This window comes from Oryx dammah, unplaced genomic scaffold, assembly GCF_014754425.2.
Source record: "Oryx dammah isolate SB20612 unplaced genomic scaffold, SCBI_Odam_1.1 HiC_scaffold_17, whole genome shotgun sequence".
Lineage (NCBI taxonomy): Eukaryota > Metazoa > Chordata > Mammalia > Artiodactyla > Bovidae > Oryx > Oryx dammah.
Window position 1 is genome coordinate 52,709,045 of NW_024070201.1, and position 20,069 is coordinate 52,729,113.

The 20,069-nt window shown below is 43.5% G+C and overlaps 1 pseudogene; it reads left to right on the top strand.

Annotated features, from left to right (window-relative positions):
* LOC120876787 overlaps positions 1–17,810 on the top strand; it is a 50,936-nt pseudogene extending 33,126 nt beyond the window's left edge.
* The last annotated feature ends 2,259 nt before the right edge of the window (positions 17,811–20,069 follow it).

Consider the following 20,069-nt stretch of genomic DNA (forward strand, 5'->3'; position numbering starts at 1 on the left):
TCTTCCAGTACAGCTTTGGTCTTATGCCCTACCGCCGACCCATCACCACTGTGGGTGAGCCTAGACCCGGGCTGGGAGGGGAAGGGCTATAGAGTAAGAGGCCTGGGCTTGGGAGGCAAGGAGACCTGGACATAGAGCAGTACACCCTTGTCTTTGTGGAGCACACTTTTCAGTGTGTGAAACAGACACACCGGCAAGTAAGCCTATGAAAGACAGTCTAGAATGAGAAGAGTAACAGGAGCACAACGGCCAGGAGCCTCTACTGATCACTGTGCCCCTGCTTGTGTCAGGCGCCGCACTGGCTCCTTACATGCAGCAGCTCAGTTTTCCCAACAACTTGTGAGGTTCAGTTCAATTCAGTCACTCAGTCACGTCCGACACTTTGCAACGCCATGAATCGCAGCACTCCAGGCCTCCCTGCCCATCACCAACACCCAGAGTTCACCCAAATCTATGTCCATTGAGTGGTGATGCCATCCAACCATCTCATCCTCTGTCATCCTCTTCTCTTCCTGCCCTCTGTCTCTCCCAGCATCAGGGTCTTCTCAAATGATTTACTCTTCACATCAGGTGGCCAAAGTATTGGAGTTTCAGCTTCAATATTAGTCCCACCAATGAACACCCACGACTGATCTCCTTTAGAATGGACTGGTTGGATGTTCTTGCAGTCCATTCTCAAGAGTCTTCTCCAGCACCACAGTTCAAAAGCATCAGTTCTTTGGTGCTCAGCTTTCTTCACAGTCCAACTCTCACATCCATACATGACCACTGGAAAAACCATAGCCTTGACTAGACGGACCTTTGTTGACAAAGTAATATCTCTGCTTTTCAATATGCTGTCTGGGTTGGTCATAACTTTCCTTCCAAGTAGTAAGCGTCTTTTAATTTCATGGCTGCAGTCACCACCTGCAGTGATTTTGGAGCACCCCAAAATAAAGTCAGATGCTGTTTCTGTTGCAAGAAGGGGACCCCTTCCAAGGCCTGAAACTAGGCTCTTGTCTAACACGTGGAAATGAATTGTCGGAGGAGACACATCTGCTGACAAAGCAAGAGATTTTATTGGGAAAGGGAACCCGGGTGGAGAGCAGTAGGGTAAGGGAAACCAGGAGAACAGCTTTGTCACATGGCTTGCAGTCTCAGGTTTTATGGTGATGGGATTCATTTCCGGGTGGTCTTTGGCCTATCATTCTAATTCAGAGTCTTTCCTGGTGGTGCAGGCATCGCTCAGCCAAGATGGATGCTAGTGAGAGGGATTCTGGGAGGTGGATGGACACACGGTGTCTCCTTTTGACCTTTCCCAAACTCTTCCGGTTGGTGGTGGCTTATTCCCTGCTCCTTACCAGGACCTCCTGTCGTAAAACAACTCACGCAAATAGTTACTACAGTGCCTGACCAGGGTGGGTGGTTTTAATCAGTGTGCTTCCCCTAACAACTCCCCCCTGAGAGACTTCATACTTAAGATACTTCTTGGGAATTGGGGTGAAGGTCTCTTTCTTCTTAATTTCTTCCTGCTGTGCATGGGCATAGGGCGTAGGACTGCCTAAGTGAAAGTGAAGTCGCTCAGTGGTGTCTGACTCTTTGAGACCTCTGGACTATAGCCTATCAGGCTCCTCTGTCCGTGGGATTTTCCAGGCAAGAGTACTGGAGTGGATTGCCGTTTCCTTCTCCAGGAAATCTTCCCAACCCAGGGATTGAACCCAGGTATCCCGCTTTGCAGGCAGACACTTTACCATCTGAGCCACCAGGGAAGACTCGTAGGCCTGCCTAGCAGAGCAGAAGTCTCTCTCTACCAGATCTAAGTCAAAGTATTTTTTTGCCTGAAACCAGCATTCACCCTTATAATAACAGCAATTTAGTTCGAAACTGTTGGCCCTTTCAGAGATGAAATAGACAGGGGCCAAACAGGAGACCTAACAGGATGGTCATCTCTGGCTTCTGGAAACAGAAGGCAACATTTGGGGTGAGGGTTGCAGGGTTTGTGACCCTTTTTGATTGGTTGGTGGTGAGGCAACAGAGCTGTGATCCAGGAATCTTGGGTTCAGTCTGAAGTTACCATCCTCCACCTGGGTGGGGGCTCAAAGACATTGTTATGCATATTTCTTTGAGTAGGAACCAGGACTCTGTCTGGAGGTTGTACCAATCTTTGATTGTTTCTCCTGTTTCTGTATCCCCTCTTTTCCCTGATTAGCAATTGTTTGAATCCACCCTTTGGAACTCAGGGAAGGTCAGTGAGGCTGAATGAAGCCTATATCCTACAGACAAGAAATGGAGAACACAGAAATATCTCTACTCCAGAGCCCCACAGAGTCCTGCTCAGTTTTTTTTTTCTTTTTTTTTTTAATTTTAATTTTTACTTTATTTTGCTTTACAATACTGTATTGGTTTTGCCATACATTGACGTGAATCACGGTGTACATGAGTTCCCAATCCTGAACCCCCCTCCCACCTTCCACCCCATATGATCTCTCTGGATCATCCCCGTGCACCAGCCCCAAGCATCCTGTATCCTGTATCAAACATAGACTGGAGATATGTTTGTTACATAATAGTATACATGTTTCAATGCCATTCTCCCAAATCATCCCACCCTCTCCCTCTCCCACAGAGTCCAAAAGTCCGTTCTATACATCTGTGTCTCTTTTGCTGTCTTGCATACAGGATTATCATTACCATCTTTCTAAATTCCATATATATGTTTTAGTATACTGTATTGGTGTTTTTCTTTCTGGCTTACTTCACTCTGTATAATAGGCTCCAGTTTCATCCACTTAGGGAACAGGGCAACTATGACTGTGATAACTTCCTGTCAAAATGGGGCATAGGACTGCCTCAGCTTGGAGTGTAGACACTGAATTGGAAGTATTTGAGTTCCAAGTTCTAGATCTGAGTCTTGTATGATTAAAATCTCAATCCCTTGGTCTGCCATTTTGGTGTAACAGACCCAGTTAAAAGTAGTTGGAGAAGTGATAACTGGAATTTAGTAGACAAAATAAATCTCATTTCTTTTTAGAAGAATAGGCCTGAAACCCAGTCTGGACCTGGCATTTTGGGGAGACTTGTAGCCAGGGAGTCAGTTACCTAGTTTTATAAAAAGTAAGGTTGCAGTTACTAGCTTCCAGCAAACATTGTTTTGAGAATGGTGGCATCTAAGCCTGATACAACTCATAAAACTTGTGTTTAGCAATACAACATCTAATCTGAAATTACACCATAGTATCACCTAGTTATTTCCCAGGATGTCTGAACCATAGCTACTCTATTTTGACTTTTAATTGTAAAATTTTCCTTAATAGCCAAAGCAGATGTCACCGTTAATGACATCAGTGTTTTTCTAGGTATGAGAAGATGCAAGAATTGGAACTCATAAAATCTTCTCCTGAAACGATCTAACTATCTGAAGGCCTGTTCTGCCAGTTTTTCCCAGAGCACAGAGTGCCTCATTCCTGATTTTCACCCTAAAAAGTCAGCAGTTGTGGTGGCCATGATTTAATCTTTGTAGATGTAGATGGCAAGTGTCAGTCTTCAGTTGGCAGAGCCCCTTTTTTCTCATAAACTTGACCATGATTTTGAGGGGGGCATTTCATGACCATTTTATCCCATGGTGCTGAGAATGTCCATTCTCAGGTTTGGCAAAGATTTTGTTGACAGGCCACTCAATGTGCTGTTACTGGACTAGGCCATAAAACAGTATCCAAAATTCTCTGGACCAGCTGTCTTCCTAGCCTCTTGGTCCAGGAAAATATTCCCTCTTGTTGCTTCTTCCCATATCTAGAGTTACACTGTTATCAACATCGATCTCATATGGGACTATATATTATTCTATTAGAGGCCTCAGACACACATTTGGCAGTGTAAGAAACAGCAATTTTGTAAAACAGGTGAGATACAAATAACATAGCCAGCAGTATTAGTAAAGTCACAAGTTAAGAGCGTCCATTAGATGTAGCCCAGTATATCTCAGGTCATCTGACTTAGTCTACTCTGTAGAATCTGTATCTTCCAGGGAAATTATATACTGGCACCACTGTCTATAAGGCACATAGCCCAGTTTTCTAGTGTTACTAGACTGATTATCCTTAGTATGATTTAATTGTTTCCAATACAGAGGAGACTTTAAACCTAAATTACCATAGCCTGGTGTTATCTATATAAATCTATCCCATAATAGTGGGAGATTTTTTCCTCCTTTGCTGAAACTTTTCTTGTTGCTCTGATTCAGCTTGAGTAATAGAAAAAAGCTCAAATTTATGACCAGAGTCAGAGAAGGCATTATTAATTGGCCCGGTGAGGGGATCCCACCTAGTAATATCACAGTGACCTGAATATGACTATAATTTTTTTTTAAGTAAATTTTCTTGAGGCCAACCAGTTAGAGTCTTGTAGTAGAGAAACTTACCAAGGTAACCCAGAACTAGACACAGGTAATTGGCCACAAACCCAACAAGTGGATTGATTTCTAAAACTAGCATAGGATCAGGCCTATGATAGAAAAGCATTTGATTTATATGCAAAGGTCTAAGAAATCAAGAAAACATTATAAATGATCATATGAGTCAGGTCCAGCATCTTGGGTAAGCTGTCTACCTCTGATGTCGTCTTCTCATCCTGGTGTAGTGTAGTTTCTCCTGTTTGAGCATCATTTTAAGGTGAGATCAGGTTAGCTGTCTTTTCTATAGACCAATCCAGTGTAGGGGCCTTTGGAAGTGGGAATTAATCTAAGAGTTAATTTTCCTTCAGTTTCATTGTGCATCAGCTTGTTAAAAGTACCTGATAAAAAAAGTCCTTCTGTTGCAGGAAGGGGGGCCTCTTCCAGGGCCTGAAACTGGGCTCTTGTCTAACACTCAAAAATGAATTGTCTGAGGAGACACATCTGCTGAAAAAGCAAGAGATTTTATTGGGAAAGGGCACCTGGGTGGAGAGCAGTAGGGTAAGGAAACCCAGGAGAACTGCTCTGCCGTGTGGCTCGCAATGTCGGGTTTTATGGTGATGGGATTAGTTTCCAGGTGGTCTTTGGCCAATCATTCTAATTCAGAGTCTTTCCTGGTGGCACACGCATCGCTCAGCCAAGATGGATGCTAGTGAAAGGGATTCTGGGAAGTGGACAGACATGCAGTGTCTCCTTTAGACCTTTTCTGAACTCTTCCGGGTGGTGGTGGCTCATTAGTTCCATATTCCTTATCAGGATCTCCTCATGCAAATGGTTACTATGATGCCTGGCCAGGGTGGGTGGTTTCAATCAGTACGCTTCCCCTAACACTTCCATCCAGGTTGGAGACAGTCCCTTAAATTATGTCTTTTTCCAGTCCTGGTTGCTGGTCATGAGGCATCTGATCCTCATCCAAAGATAGATTACTGAGATAAGCTTCAGAAACAAACTTAAGGTGTTCTTTAAGACTTCAATTAAATTTTACATTAATACCACATAACAGCAAACAACTGTCCAAGAAATGAGTCTTACTACCTCATTGGTAGATCTCCATTAACAAACTGGGATTTAACATTTATTAAAACATCTTTTTCTCCATAAAATTACCCTCATTTTTACCAAATATAACCAAATTAAGGCTAGCTTGTTTACAAAATAGGTCTGTTCTCACTAATTTTGGTCTCATGATTTATATAACCATAATTGATCATAGATTTTTTATTTTGCTGAAACATTTATGGAATTAGTGAACTAAAACGGACTGGAATGGGTGAATTTAACTCAGATGACCATTATATCTACTACTGTGGGCAGGAATCCCTCAGAAGAAATGGAGTAGCCATCATGGTCAACAAAAGAGTCCAAAAAGCAGTACTTGGATGCAATCTCAAAAATGACAGAAAGATCTCTGTTCGTCTCCAAGGCAAACCATTCAATATCACAGTAATCCAAGTCTATGCCCCAACCAGTGACACTGAAGAAGGTGAATTTGACTGGTTCTATGAAGACCTACAAGACCTTTTACAATTAACACCCCAAAAAGATGTCCTTTTCATTATAAGGGACTGGAATGCAAAAGTAGGAAGTCAAGAAACACCTGGAGTAACAGGCAAATTTGGCCTTGGAATGCGGAATGAAGCAGGGCAAAGACTAATAGAGTTTTGCCAAGAAAATGCGCTGGTCATAGCAAACACCCTCTTCCAACAACACAAGAGAAGACTCTACACATGGACATCACCAGATGGTCATCACTGAAATCAGATTGATTATATTCTTTGCAGCGAAAGATGGAGAAGCTCTATACAGTCAACAAAAACAAGACCAGGAGCTGACTGAGGCTCAGATCATGAACTCCTTATTACCAAATTCAGACTTAAATTGAAGAAAGTAGGGAAAACCGCTAGACCATTCAGGTATGACCTAAAACAAATCCCTTATGATTATACAGTAGAAGTGAGAAATAGATTTAAGGGACTAGATCTGATAGATAGAGTGCCTGATGAACTATGGAATGAGGTTCGTGACATTGTACAAGAGACAGCGATCAAGACCATCCCCATGGAAAAGAAATGCAAAAAAGCCAAATGGCTGTCTGAGGAAGCCTTACAAATAGCTGCAAAAAGAAGAGAGGCGAAAAGCCAAGGAGAAAAGGAAAGATATAAGCATCTGAATGCAGAGTTCCAAAGAATACCAAGAAGAGATAAGAAAGCCTTCCTCAGGGATCAATGCAAAGAAATAGAGGAAAACAACAGAATGGGAAAGACTAGAGATCTCTTCAAGACAATTAGAGATACCAAGGGAATATTTCATGCAAAGATGGGCTCGATAAAGGACAGAAGTGGTATGAACCTAACAGAGGCAGAAGATATTAAGAAGAGGTGGCAAGAATACACAGAAGAACTGTACAAAAAAGATCTTCATGACCCAGATAATCACGATGGTGTGATCACTCACCTAGAGCCACACATCCTGGAATGTGAAGTCAAGTGGGCCTTAGAAAGCATCACTACGAACAAAGCTAGTGGAGGTGATGGAATTCCACTTGAGCTATTTCAAATCCTGAAAGATGATGCTGTGAAAGTGCTGCACTCAAAATGCCAGCAAATGTGGAAAACTCAGCAGTGGCCACAGGACTGGAAAAGGTCAGTTTTCATTCCAATCCCAAAGAAAGGCAATGCCAAAGAATGCTCAAACGACCACACAATTGCACTCATCTCACTCGCTAGTAAAGTAATTCTCAAAATTCTCCAAGCCAGGCTTCAGCAATATGTGAACCGTGAACTCCCTGATGTTCAAGCTGGTTTTAGAAAAGGCAGAGGAACCAGAGATCAAATTGCCAACATCCGCTGGATCATGGAAAAAGCAAGAGAGTTCCAGAAAAACATCTATTTCTGCTTTATTGACTATGCCGAAACCTTTGACTGTGTGGATCACAATCAACTGTGGAAAATTCTGAAAGAAATGGGAATACCAGACCACTTGACCGGCCTCTTGAGAAACCTATATGCAGGTCAGGAAGCAACAGTTAGAACTGGACATGGAACAATAGACTGGTTCCAAATAGGAAAAGGAATACGTCAAGGGTGTATATTGTCACCCTGCTTATTTAACTTATATGCAGAGTACATCATGAGAAATGCTGGACTGGAAGAAACACAAGCTGGAATCAAGATTGCCGGGAGAAATATCAATAACCTCAGATATGCAGATGACACCACCCTTATGGCAGAAAGTGAAGAGGAACTCAAAAGCCTCTTGATGAAAGTGAAAGAGGAGAGTGAAAAAGTTGGCTTAAAGCTCAACATTCAGAAAACAAAGATCATGGCATCAGGTCCCATCACTCCATGGGAAATAGATGGGGAAACAGTGGAAACAGTATCAGACTTTATTTTGGGGGGCTCCAAAATCACTGCAGATGGTGACTGCAGCCATGAAATTAGAAGATGCTTACTCCTTGGAAGAAAAGTTATGACCAACCTAGATAGCATATTCAAAAGCAGAGACATTACTTTGCTGACTAAGGTCCGTCTAGTCAAGGCTATGGTTTTCCCTATGGTCATGTATGGATGTGAGAGTTGGACTGTGAAGAAGGCTGAGCGCCGAAGAATTGATGCTTTTGAACTGTGGTGTTGGAGAAGACTCTTGAGAGTCCCTTGGACTGCAAGGAGATCCAACCAGTCCATTCTGAAGGAGATCAGCCCTGGGATTTCTTTGGAAGGACTGATGCTGAAGCTGAAACTCCAGTACTTTGGCCACCTCATGTGAAGAGTTGACTCATTGGAAAAGACTCTGATGCTGGGAGAGATTGGGGGCAGGAGGATAAGGGGACGACAGAGGATGAGATGGCTGGATGGCATCACTGACTCGATGGACGTGAGTCTGGGTGAACTCCGGGAGTTGGTGATGGACAGGGAGGCCTGGCGTGCTGCAATTCATGGGGTGGCAACGAGTCAGACATGACTGAGCGACTGAACTGAACTGAACTGAAACATATATAGAATCTCAGACTGAACTTTTAAAATAAAACAGGGCTGGGAAACTCACACCAAAGGCTTATCACAGATTTTGCCTAACAAATCTAGGTGAATTCTTCCCTTTTTAAGGTCTCAAAAATTTTTTGAGATTTTTGTACCTGTTAATGAGATAACCTTCCTATCTCATTTGATAAACTTAGTGGGAACCCAAGATTTTCAAATTTCTGGAGAAGTCAGATAGAGAGAAAATATAATTGTTTTGTTTATAACGTATAATTTTACTAAATTATTTTCATAATTAGTTTGAGAGGAAGGTTTTCCCTACTCCCAGAAAACACAAGATTTAAACCTGTAATTTTTCAGATAGAAACCATAAAAGTTATAAGCATATTCGCTGGTTCATTCAGTCCTTTGTTAGCTTTTGTGGAGTCATCAGAGTTTCCATTAAAATACCGGCATATATCAAAATGTTAAGAACTCCATATAATTTCATCGGATATCCGTATTAGTAATTTTACCATGGACTCTGATGCTGGGAGGGATTGGGGGCAGGAGGAGAAGGGGACGATGGAGGATGAGATGGCTGGATGGCATCACTGACTTGATGGGCATGAGTCTGAGTGAACTCTGGGAGTTGGTGATGGACAGGGAGGCCTGGCGTGCTGTGATTCATGGGGTCGCAAAGAGTGGAACACGACTGAGCGACTGAACTGAACTGAACTGAGTTTTATCATACATTATAACATGAGAGGATTTATTATTCATTTGATAATCTTTTTCATGTAATTTAACCAACCAAATCGGAGAAGGCGATGGCACCCCACCCCAGTACTCTTGCCTGGAAAATTCCACGGACAGAGGAGCCTGGAAGGCTGCAGTCCATGGGGGCGCGAAGAGTCGGAAAGGACTGAAGCGACTTCACTTTCACTTTTCACTTTCATGCATTGGAGAAGGAAATGGCAACCCACTCCAGTGTTCTCGCCTGGAGAATCCCAGGGACGGGCAAGCCTGGTGGACTGCTGTCTATGGGGTCACACAGAGTCGGACACGACTGAAGTGACTTAGCAGCAGCAGCAGCAGCAACCAACCAAAGAAATACAGTTTAATCTCTCTCTTTGGGATGACTCAGGGGCCCTCTGAAGCACCCGAAAGTTAGCTAGAGGTCAATGGAACTTCAAAAGAATTCGACTTAGGAAGTTTTATCAAAAAGATCAATTAAAAGCATTTAGAACATTTGGTCAGATTTAGTCAGTGTTGATGGATGTGTCATTTAGCTTGTTGATATGTCACAATGGGCGTAAATACCAAGGCTCAAGGTCTAGTGAAAGTCAGCTCCTCCATCTTGGACCTAGTTGAGTCTAACCAGTTTTCTTATGGTTGTCATTCTTAACAAAAGCCTTTTATCTAACTAATTGTAATCCAATTTTAGAAAATTCTGATCATGTATAACTCCTTTTAGTATTTTTTATACCTTTTTTAAAACTGAAAACACACTTCCTACTGTCCTTTAGCAACCAAGAAGTAACTTTTATATTAGCATTTTATAGATTGAGCATAAATACCAGTGATAATTCCTAAAACCCTTGCTTTCTTAGAACATTTTAGGATGGCACCAAACATTATTCATTTATAGTCCCAAATCTCTTTAGTTTCTCTGTAAAAGGAAATTAGTGTTTAGTAGTAAATGTTTCAAAATCTTATTTTATTTGGAAATGACCTAACTATTCAATAGACTTCCAACACTTAGCACACTTAGAACAACCCTTAGAAATTCAAGTTATGCCAGTCTGGAGAGACTATTTTAGACAGATATTCCTAAAGAATAATTATTCTTAACAGAATTTATATAAAAGCTCATATCTCATTTACATTTTTTAGAAGTTTCTTCACTCGAGGTAATTTCCTTGTTGACAAACTTGTAACAGATATAATACTTAACTTATATTAAACTTAGGTACAATGAAAATATTCTACTTAATATTAATTATTCCAAGACATGTCTATATTAGATAGGTCAACAAACAGACATTAATATCAGGTATTTAATACTGAATATTTCCCAGTTCACATGAACCTGGAATTTATTGTTTGACTTAGAATTATTTGATTTATAAGCCCTTACCTTTCTTTAAGCCAGTTAAATAGAACTTATTTACAAATTAACCTCAAAAATGTTACACAGAGACAAAGACGTACCAAGACATATTTAGACAGACACAATGTAAGATCTAGCTTCATTTTCTAAGTTTAGTCATTAATTAGATATTACAATATAAAATTTACTAGTTTATAAAAAAACAGTTGAAATAATAAAAAATTTAAAGTCTTTTTCCCCCTTTCCCTCAGTCTCAGGAGTTAGAGATGGTCTAGATAAGTGTTCTTGAGAGCCCTGGTCTCAAGGAACAGGGAAAGAAAATCAAATTCTAACAAAATGGTGACAGGTCTAAACCAAATGGTGGCCAGATAAAGCAAAATGGTCATCAAAAATCACAACACAGAACACAGAGTTAAAATACACACATATAAACCTGGCAGTCCTCATCAGACACTCCCTTAAATACAAGAATACAGTCCCTCAGAAAACCTCCTATAGAGACATGTAACTTCAGATCCAAGTACTAACAGAGTAAAGGGAAATATCTCAGGTCTTCAAAGATTTCAAAGGGAGGAAAGGAAGCCAGGTTGAAAGAAGAAGGGGAAGGAGGCGGGAGAGGGGGGCAAAAGGGGTGGCCTTACAGACGTCTCCTGCCACCTGCAGATACCCAGGCATTATGGGACTTTTCCCTGGGCCTCCAGAGAAGGGAGGACTGGAACTCAGCCCTACCAGAAATCAGACCAGACCAGAACCAGAATTCGAGTTCTCTGCCAAGAGGAGATGATCAGTCTCCAATCCTCAGCTCAGGCTGAGGCCCTTCGACCAGATTCCTGCATCCAGGACTGGTGGACTAGAAAAACGGGGAAGGATAGGAAGGTTAAGGAGAGGAAAGAGAGAGAGAAGGGAAGAGAGGTCAATAAAGTCTCTTGTTCCTTACCGGTCGGGGCACTCTGCCCAGTTGTTCTGCATCAGGAGGAGACTAGGGACAAAAATGTCCCAGTTGCGGTTGCTGTGTCTGGTCCATTGGTAGGCAAGCTGGCCCCTGAGTACCCTGAATGGTCAGGATGTCAGTCTCAGCAAAGAAGAGTCCCTGCCAGAGTCGCCGTTTGTTGCAGGAAGGGGGACCCCTTCCAGGGCCTGAAATTGGGCTCTTGTCTAACACTCGGGAATGAATTGTCTGAGGAGACACATCTGCTGACAAAGCAAGAGATTTTATTGGGAAAGGGCACCCGGGTGGAGAGCAGTAGGGTAAGGGAACTGAGGAGAACAGCTTTGTCACAAGGCTTGCAGTCTCGGGTTTTATGGTGATGGGATTAGTTTCCAGGTTGCCCTTAGCCAATCATTCTGACTCAGAGTCCTTCCTGGTGGTGCATGACTTGTTCAGCCAAGATGGATGCCAGAGAGAAGGATTCTGGGAGGTGGCAGGACAGGTGGTGTCTCCTTTTGACCTCTCCTGAACTCTTCTGGTTGATGGAGGCTTATTAGTTCCCTGTTCCTTACCAGGACCTCCTGTCACAAAACAACTCATGCAAATAGTTACTATGGTGCCTGGTCAGGGTGGGCGGTTTCGATCAGTGTGTTTCCCCTAACATTTCCACTGTTTCCGCATTTATTTGCCATGAAGTGATGGGACCGGATGCCATGATCTTAGTTTTCTGAATGTTGAGCTATAAGCCAACTATGCTATGACCAGTGCATTTTCTTGGCAAAACTCTATTAGCCTTTGCCCTGCTTCATTCCATATTCCAAGGCCAAATTTGCCTGTTACTCCAGGTGTTTCTTGACTTCCTACTTTTGCATTCCAGTCCCCTATAATGAAAAGGACATTTTGGGGGGTGTTAGTTTTAAAAAGTCTCGTAGGTCTTCATAGAAACGTTCAACTTCAGCTTCTTCAGCGTTATTGGTTGGGGCATAGACTTGGATTACTGTGATCTTAAATGGTTTGCCTTGAAAACAAACAGAGATCATTCTGTCATTTTTGAGATTGCATCCAAATACTGCATTTCAGACTCTTTTGTTGACCATGATGGCTACTTCATTTCTTCTAAGGGATTCCTGCCCTCAGTAGTAGATATAACGGTCATCTGAGTTAAATTCACGCATTCCAGTCCATTTTAGTTTGCTGATTCCTAGAATGTCAACGTTCACTCTTGCCATCTCCTGTTTGACCACTTCCAATTTGTCTTGATTCATGGACCTGATATTACAGGTTCCTATGCAATATTGCTCTTTACAGCATTGGACCTTGCTTCTATAACCAGTCACATCCACAACTGGCTATTGTTTTTGCTTTGGCTCCATCCCTTCATTCTTTCTGGAGTTATTTCTCCACTGATCTCCAGTAGCATATTGGGCACCTACTGACTTGGGTAGTTCCTTTTTCAGTATCCTATCATTTTGCCTTTTCATAATGTTCATGGGGTTCTCAAGGCAAGAATACTGAAGTGGTTTGCCATTCCCTTCTCCAGTGGATCACATTCTGTCAGACCTCTCCACCATGACCTGCCTGTCTCTGGTGGCCCCACAGGGCATGGCTTAGTTTCACTGAGCTAGACAAGGCTGTGGTCCTAGTGTGATTAGATTGACTAGTTTTCTGTGATTATGGTTTCAGTGTGTCTGTGTGTCTGCCCCCGATGCCCTCTGGCAACACCTACTGTCTTACTTGGGTTTCTCTTACCTTGGACGTGGGATATCTCTTCACGGCTGCTCCAGCAAAGCACAACCGCTGTGCCTTACCTTGGACAAGGGGTATCTGCTAAATGCCGCCCCTCCTGACCTTGAAAGTGGAATAGCTCCTCTCAGCACTCCTGCATCCATGCAACCACTGCTCCTTGGATGTGGGGTTGCTCCTCCCGGCCACCCCCCTGGCCTTGGGCATGGGGTAGCTCCTCCCGGCTGCCACCCCTCTTCCAACAACACAAGAAACAGCTCTACACATGGAAATCACCAGATAGTCACCAATCAGATTGACTGTATTCTTTGCAGCCAAAGATGGAGAAGCTCTATACAATCAACAAAAACAAGACCAGGAGCTGACTGTGGCTCAGATCATGAACTCCTTATTGCCAAATTCAGACTTAAATTGAAGAAAGTAGGGAAAACCACTAGACCATTCAGGTATGACCTAAGTCAAATCCCTTATGATTATACAGTGGAAGTAAGAAATAGATTTCAGGGCCTAGATCTGATAGATAGAGTGCCTGATGAACTATGGCTGGAGGTTCGTGACATTGTACAGGAGACAGGGTTCAAGACCATCCCCATGGAAAAGAAATGCAAAAGAGCCAAGTGGCTGTCTGAGGAGGCCTTACAAATAGCTGTGAAAGAGAAATGAAAAGCAAAGAAGAAAAGGAAAGATATAAGTATCTGAATGCAGAGTTCCAAAGAATAGCAAGAAGAAAGCCTTCCTCAGCGATCAATGCAAAGAAACAGAGGAAAACAACAAAATGGGAAAGACTAGAGATCTCTTCAAGAAAATTAGAGATACCAAGAGAATATTTCATGCAAATAAAGGACAGAAATGGTATGGACCTAACAGAAGCAGAAGATATTAAGAAGAGGTGGCAAGAATACACAGAAGAACTATACAAAAAAGATCTTCAAGACCAAGATAATCACGATGGTGTGATCACTCACCTAGAGCCAGACATCTTGGAAAGTGAAGTCAAGTGGGCCTTAGAAAGCATCACTATGAACAAAGCTAGTGGAGGTGATGGAATTCCAGTTGAGCTGTTTCAAATCCTGAAAGATGATGCTGTGAAAGTGCTGCACTCAAATGCCAGCAAATGTGGAAAACTCAGCAGTGGCCACAGGACTGGAAAAGGTCAGTTTTCATTCCAATCCTAAAGAAAGGCAATGCCAAAGAATGCTCAAACTACCACCCAGTTGTACTCATCTCACTCGCTAGTAAAGTAATGCTCAAAATTCTCCAAGCCAGGCTTCAGCAATACATGAACCGTGAACTTCCAGATGTTCAAGCTGGTTTTCAAAAAGGCAGAGGAACCAGAGATCAAATTGCCAACATCTGGATCATCGAAAAAGCAAGAGAGTTCCAGAAAAACATCTATTTCTGCTTTATTGACTATGCCAAAGCCTTTGACTGTGTGGATCACAATCAACTGTGGAAAATTCTGAAAGAGATGGGAATACCACACTCCCTGACCTGCCTCTTGAGAAACCTATATGCAGGTCAGAAAGCAACAGTTAGAACTGGACATGGAACAACAGACTGGTTCCAAATAGGAAAAGGAGTATGTCAAGGCTGTATATGGTCACCTTGCTTATTTAACTTATATGCAGAGTACATCATGAGAAACACTGGGCTGGAAAAAATACAAGCTGGAATCAAGATTGCCGGGAGAAATATAAAAAACCTCAGATATGCAGATGACACCACCCTTATGGCAGAAAGTGAAGAGGAGCTAAAAAGCCTCTTGATGAAAGTGAAAGAGGAGAGCGAAAAAGTTGGCTTAAAGCTCAACATTCAGAAAACGAAGATCATGGCATCTGGTCCCATCACTTCATGGGAAATAGATGGGGAAACAGTGGAAAGAGTGTCAGACTTTATTTTTTTGTGCTCCAAAATCACTGCAGATGGTGACTGCAGCCATGAAATTAAAACACGCTTACTTCTTGGAAGGAAAGTTATGACCAACCTAGATAGCATATTCAAAAGCAGAGACTTTACTTTGCCAACAAAGGTCCATCTAGTCTAGGCTATGATTTTTCCAGTAGTCATATATGGATGTGAGAGTTGGACTGTGAAGAAGGCAGAGTCCCAAAGAATTGATGCTTTTGAACTGTGGTGTTGGAGAAGACTCTTGAGAGTCCCTTGGACTGCAAGGAGAGCCAACCAGTCCATTCTGAAGGAGATCAACCCTGGGATTTCTTTGGAAGGAATGATGCTAAAGCTGAAACTCCAGCACTTGATGACCTCTTGTGAAGAGTTGACTTATTGGAAGAGACTCTGATGCTGGGAGGGATTGGGTGCAGGAGGAGAAGGGGATGACAGAGGATGAAATGGCTGGATGGCATCACTGACTCGATGGACGTGAGTCTGGGTGAACCTCAGGAGTTGGTGATGGACAGGGAGGCATGGCATGCTGCGATTCATCGGGTCACAAAGAGTCAGACACGACTGAGCAACTGAACTGAACTGAACTGAAGCCAATTTTTTCACTCTCCTCTTTCACTTTCAACCAGAGGCCCTTTAGTTCTTCACTTTCTGCCATAAGGGTGATGTCATTTGCATATCTCAGGTTATTGATATTTCTCCCAGCAATCTTGATTCCAGCTTGTGCTTCTTCCAGCCCAGGGGTTCTCATAATGTACTCTGCATAAAGTTAAATAAGCAGGGTGACAATATACAGCTTTGACGTACTTCTTTTCCTATTTCGAACCAGTCTGTTGTTCCATGTCCAGTTCTGACCTGCATACAGGTTTCTCAAGAGGCATGTCAGGGAGTGTGGTATTCCATCTCTTTCAGAATTTTCCACAATTTATTGTGATCCACACAGTCAAAGGCTTTGGCATAGTCAATAAAGCAGTAATACATGTTTTTCTGGACCTCTCTTGCTTTTTCCATGATCCAGCAGCGGTTGGCAATTTGATCTCTGGTTCCTCTGCCTTTTCTGAAACATCTAAAACATCTGGAAGTTCATGGTTCACATATTGCTGAAGCCTGGCTTGGAGAATTTCAAGCACCACTTTACTAGTGTGTGAAATGTGTGCAATTGTACAGTAGTTTGAGCATTCTTTGACATTGCCTTTCTTTGGGTTTGGAATGAAAACTGACCTTTTCCAGTCCTGTGGCCACTGCTGAGTTTTCCAAATTTGCTGGCATATTGAGTGCAGCACTTTCGCAGCATCCTCTTTCAGAATTTGAAATAGCTCAACTGGAGGGCCTCTCATCCCCATTTTATTGATTGCAAACATAGACGCACAGAAGGTAAATCACTTCCAAGAGATCACCCTGCCATTGGTAACAAAGTTGAAGTTTGATAAGGGTATTTGACTTTTTATTATGCAAGACAAAGAGGGTTTAATTCTGACCACAGGGTCTAATGACAGTAATTGGAGAAGGTCGATACAAGACCATGGCAGGTCTGTTAGATCTGTGTGTAAAGGAGCAATCAGCAGGCTCTGAAGGAGAGCCAGAGGGATTTCCTTGTAAATAATGGGCATGGGCTTTAGTCCATAGACTTAGCACCATCTTTCAGCTATTTGGTTTCTTACTGAATTCCAACTATGTTCCAATGGTAGTGCTAATAGAGCTGTTCATCTCTACTCACCCAGTCATTTCGTAATTGAGTTCAGACAACCTCCTCTATCAAAATTTTGTTGCACTGTGTGGTGTTATACTTAGGAATGTTTATAGAACTGCTCCCTCCAGACCATTTCCAAGAGAAGACATGGCAGCTGCTATCTGATCCACCTCCTCCCATAGACATAAGCTCTTCTAATCATGGCATCTGAGAATCCCAGATCCAGCTTTCCCAGAGGCTAAGTGCACATCCCCAGTGCTTATACTCTGGTACTGATTTTTCCTGGCTATGTGACCTTGAACAAGCTATTTAACTGCCATGGGCCCATTTCCTCAAGAGTCAAACAGGAATAATATCAGGTGATTTCCCTATAGGATTGTTAGCATAACAGAAGAGATAATGCATGCAAATGCCTGCTGACTGTATTGTTGATATATCAGAATCTTGAAATTGACCTAACATCTTAGAATCTGTAATGCAAAATAGAATTGAAAGGGAGGGAGTTAGAGTCCTTACCTGCTCAGATGACCATTCTAGTAGGAACACCAAGGTCCTTGCGCCTTCAGTGGTTCCTACTCTTGACCACCACTCACCTCTGTGTCTTGCAGTGGGGAAGCCCATTGAGGTGCAGAAGACACCACATCCCTCCCAGGAGGAGGTGGACAGGCTTCACCAGTGCTACATGAAGGAGCTGGAAAATCTCTTCGAAGCCCATAAGCTCAAGTACAACGTCCCCAGAGACCAACACTTGGAGATCTGCTGAACACCTCCCCAGAGGAGGGGCTCCTCCACAAGGCAGGGCTACAATTAGGAAGGATGGAGGGAGGTGCTGTGATCCCAGAAGGCTTCCTGGAGGCATCTGTTGAACACATCTCCAGAGCCTTCACTGACCTCTGAAGCTCCACGCCATACCAGGCCTTGGGTCACCGCTGGCTCCTGGGAGAGGAGACCAGACTCTGGCATCAGTGATTTGCTCTCCTGTGGTGACTCCTCTGTAATGAGTCCTCTTCATGTCTGCCCACCTGAGAAATGGGAGAGATGCTAGGAGAGAATGATGTCTGTTTGTCTTTCCTTTGTGATCCTGTCACTCAATGAGCAGGACAACGAGCAGGTTTCTCTTCCTCTCCCCCTTGAGTGATAGCGTTGACAGACAACAAGTGCAGGGCTTTCTCCTAGAAGGTCCTACATCCTGCATCCTTTCTGTCCCAGCTCCTCCCTCCCAGAGCTGAAGAGGAAGGCCAGGCTACAACGTCCTGTTTCATCCAGGCACCTTTGAGTTTCTGACTGTCTGAGCCCCGGGCTGGCAGCCAGAGGGGCCCACGAGGTGGGGAAGGAGACTTCAGCTCTGTTACTGGCTAAATGACCATGGGCAGACCTCCTCACCATTCTTCTGAGTCTCTGTTTCCTGAGTGACTAAGGTGACCTCTGACCTCAGCTCTGATGTCACATGAGTTGAGAGCTCCATGAGATAGTCCCTACATGCTTTGTAATTTCAGCCTCAAGCTTGACTCAAAAGGGATCTCCATAAATGTCAGTCTATCAATGAAAGGATTCTGTTCCAGCCTTCTTCTTTTCTTCCACCCAACTCCCCAACTGGGAACACTGATTAAAGTCTCTCATTTAATCCCAGCCTGGCTCTGCAGCCTTGCTGCCATGATTCCCCTTCCCACATAGTGGATCTGATGATCCACAGAATGGCCTCATTCTCCCTGACCAGTTAGCTCCAATTTACCATCTCTGCCCTGTTCTATGGGAGACAAGGGGGAGGCTATGTGCAGATACAGGGCAGACCAGGGAAAGAAGGAACATGAGGAGTGAATGGTTCTGTGTCTGCAGTCAGGGACGATGAAGACATGCCTCTGATGAAAGATACTCTGGGCCACTGGTCATCGACACAGATAATAAGAAAGGGGACAAGATGGGAGCATAGGGCCAGTACTGTGAGCCCTAACACCTATGTGGGAAAATAGCTTTTCTTCCAACAGAAGCTAATAACACCAATAACTATGTATGTGGCCCATCTCAAGAATGTAAATATGCATCCAAGCCTGACCTAATCTTTATCAGTGACCATGTGCAAGTCACATCCCCTCCAAACCTCACTTTTGTTATCAGAGAAACAAGCATTACATTGTGCACCTTGAATCTTAGGAGTGGAATAGATTTAATAAAATAATTAACCATTCTACATCCTGTGAGGAATGGTGGGAAAGTGAAGTCACTAAGTCCTGTCCAACTCCTTGCGACCTCATGGACGGCAGCCTGTCAGAGTCCTCTATCCATGAACTTCTCCAGGCCAGAATACTTGAGTGAGTAGCTGTTCCTTCCCTAAGGGATCTTACCAACCTAGGCACTGAGCTCGGAACTCCTCATTGAAGGTGGACTCTTTACCATCTGAGCCACAAGGGATGTTGGGAAGCAGGTGTAATTAGAAGTCAGGTCATGTACCCAGCATCTGATGATGGCCTGTTCTGACCTGACCAGGTGGGAGCTATATGTTCCCAAGAGAAGTGGGAATCAAGAGCAATAGGTTTGAGAGGAGGAGTGATGGTTTCCAACAGAGAAGACTGAAGAAGTGGCAGGTGGGCATGACCTTGAAGGCAAGGCAAGATTTTCCAAGGAGATAAATTCCTGCCCACTGCAATTGTCCATTCTTGGGTAATAAACCACTGCAGACCTCAGTGTCTGAATGCTGCAAGGAATTACCATGTCTTCACTGTTGTTGGTGGCTGGGTGGTTCTATGAGCTCTTGCTCTCTCACCTACTGTGTTCTCAGACTTGCTGACCTCTTTCCTTGGGTACCTTATCACCTCAAGTTGGTCACTGAATGTCACCTCGTTTGTCACGTCAGCTCCACACTCCCCCTCAATCCCAATCCGCTGCCCTCCCAACTCACACTCCTGATCACAGTCAGTTACTCCTGTTGTGGGCTTGCTTGGGGTGAAAGGCCATGAACACTAATAGATGAATGGGCACTGGGAGCAACTGAGGCTTCCTGCTCAGTTCATTCATGAGGAGGCAGCCAACCTGTTCTAGTGTGAGGGGACAAGAGCCTAGATTTGGGCTGGAGGACCCATTCTCAAGCTCACTCACAAAGCTTCTGGCAGAAGGCTTCAGAGCCCTGCTTGTGGGCTTGTCAATTACCTGGTAGTTGCCACTCACCAGACTTCTCCAGAGCAAGCCTGTCAGGAAGGAGAGACAGAGGGTGAGAGAAAGAGAGCTAGACAGCATCACACACCTTCTACTACCTAACTTCTGAGTCACTTGGCAACAATTCTACCTTATTTGCTCAGTTGGATTCAAATCCCCAA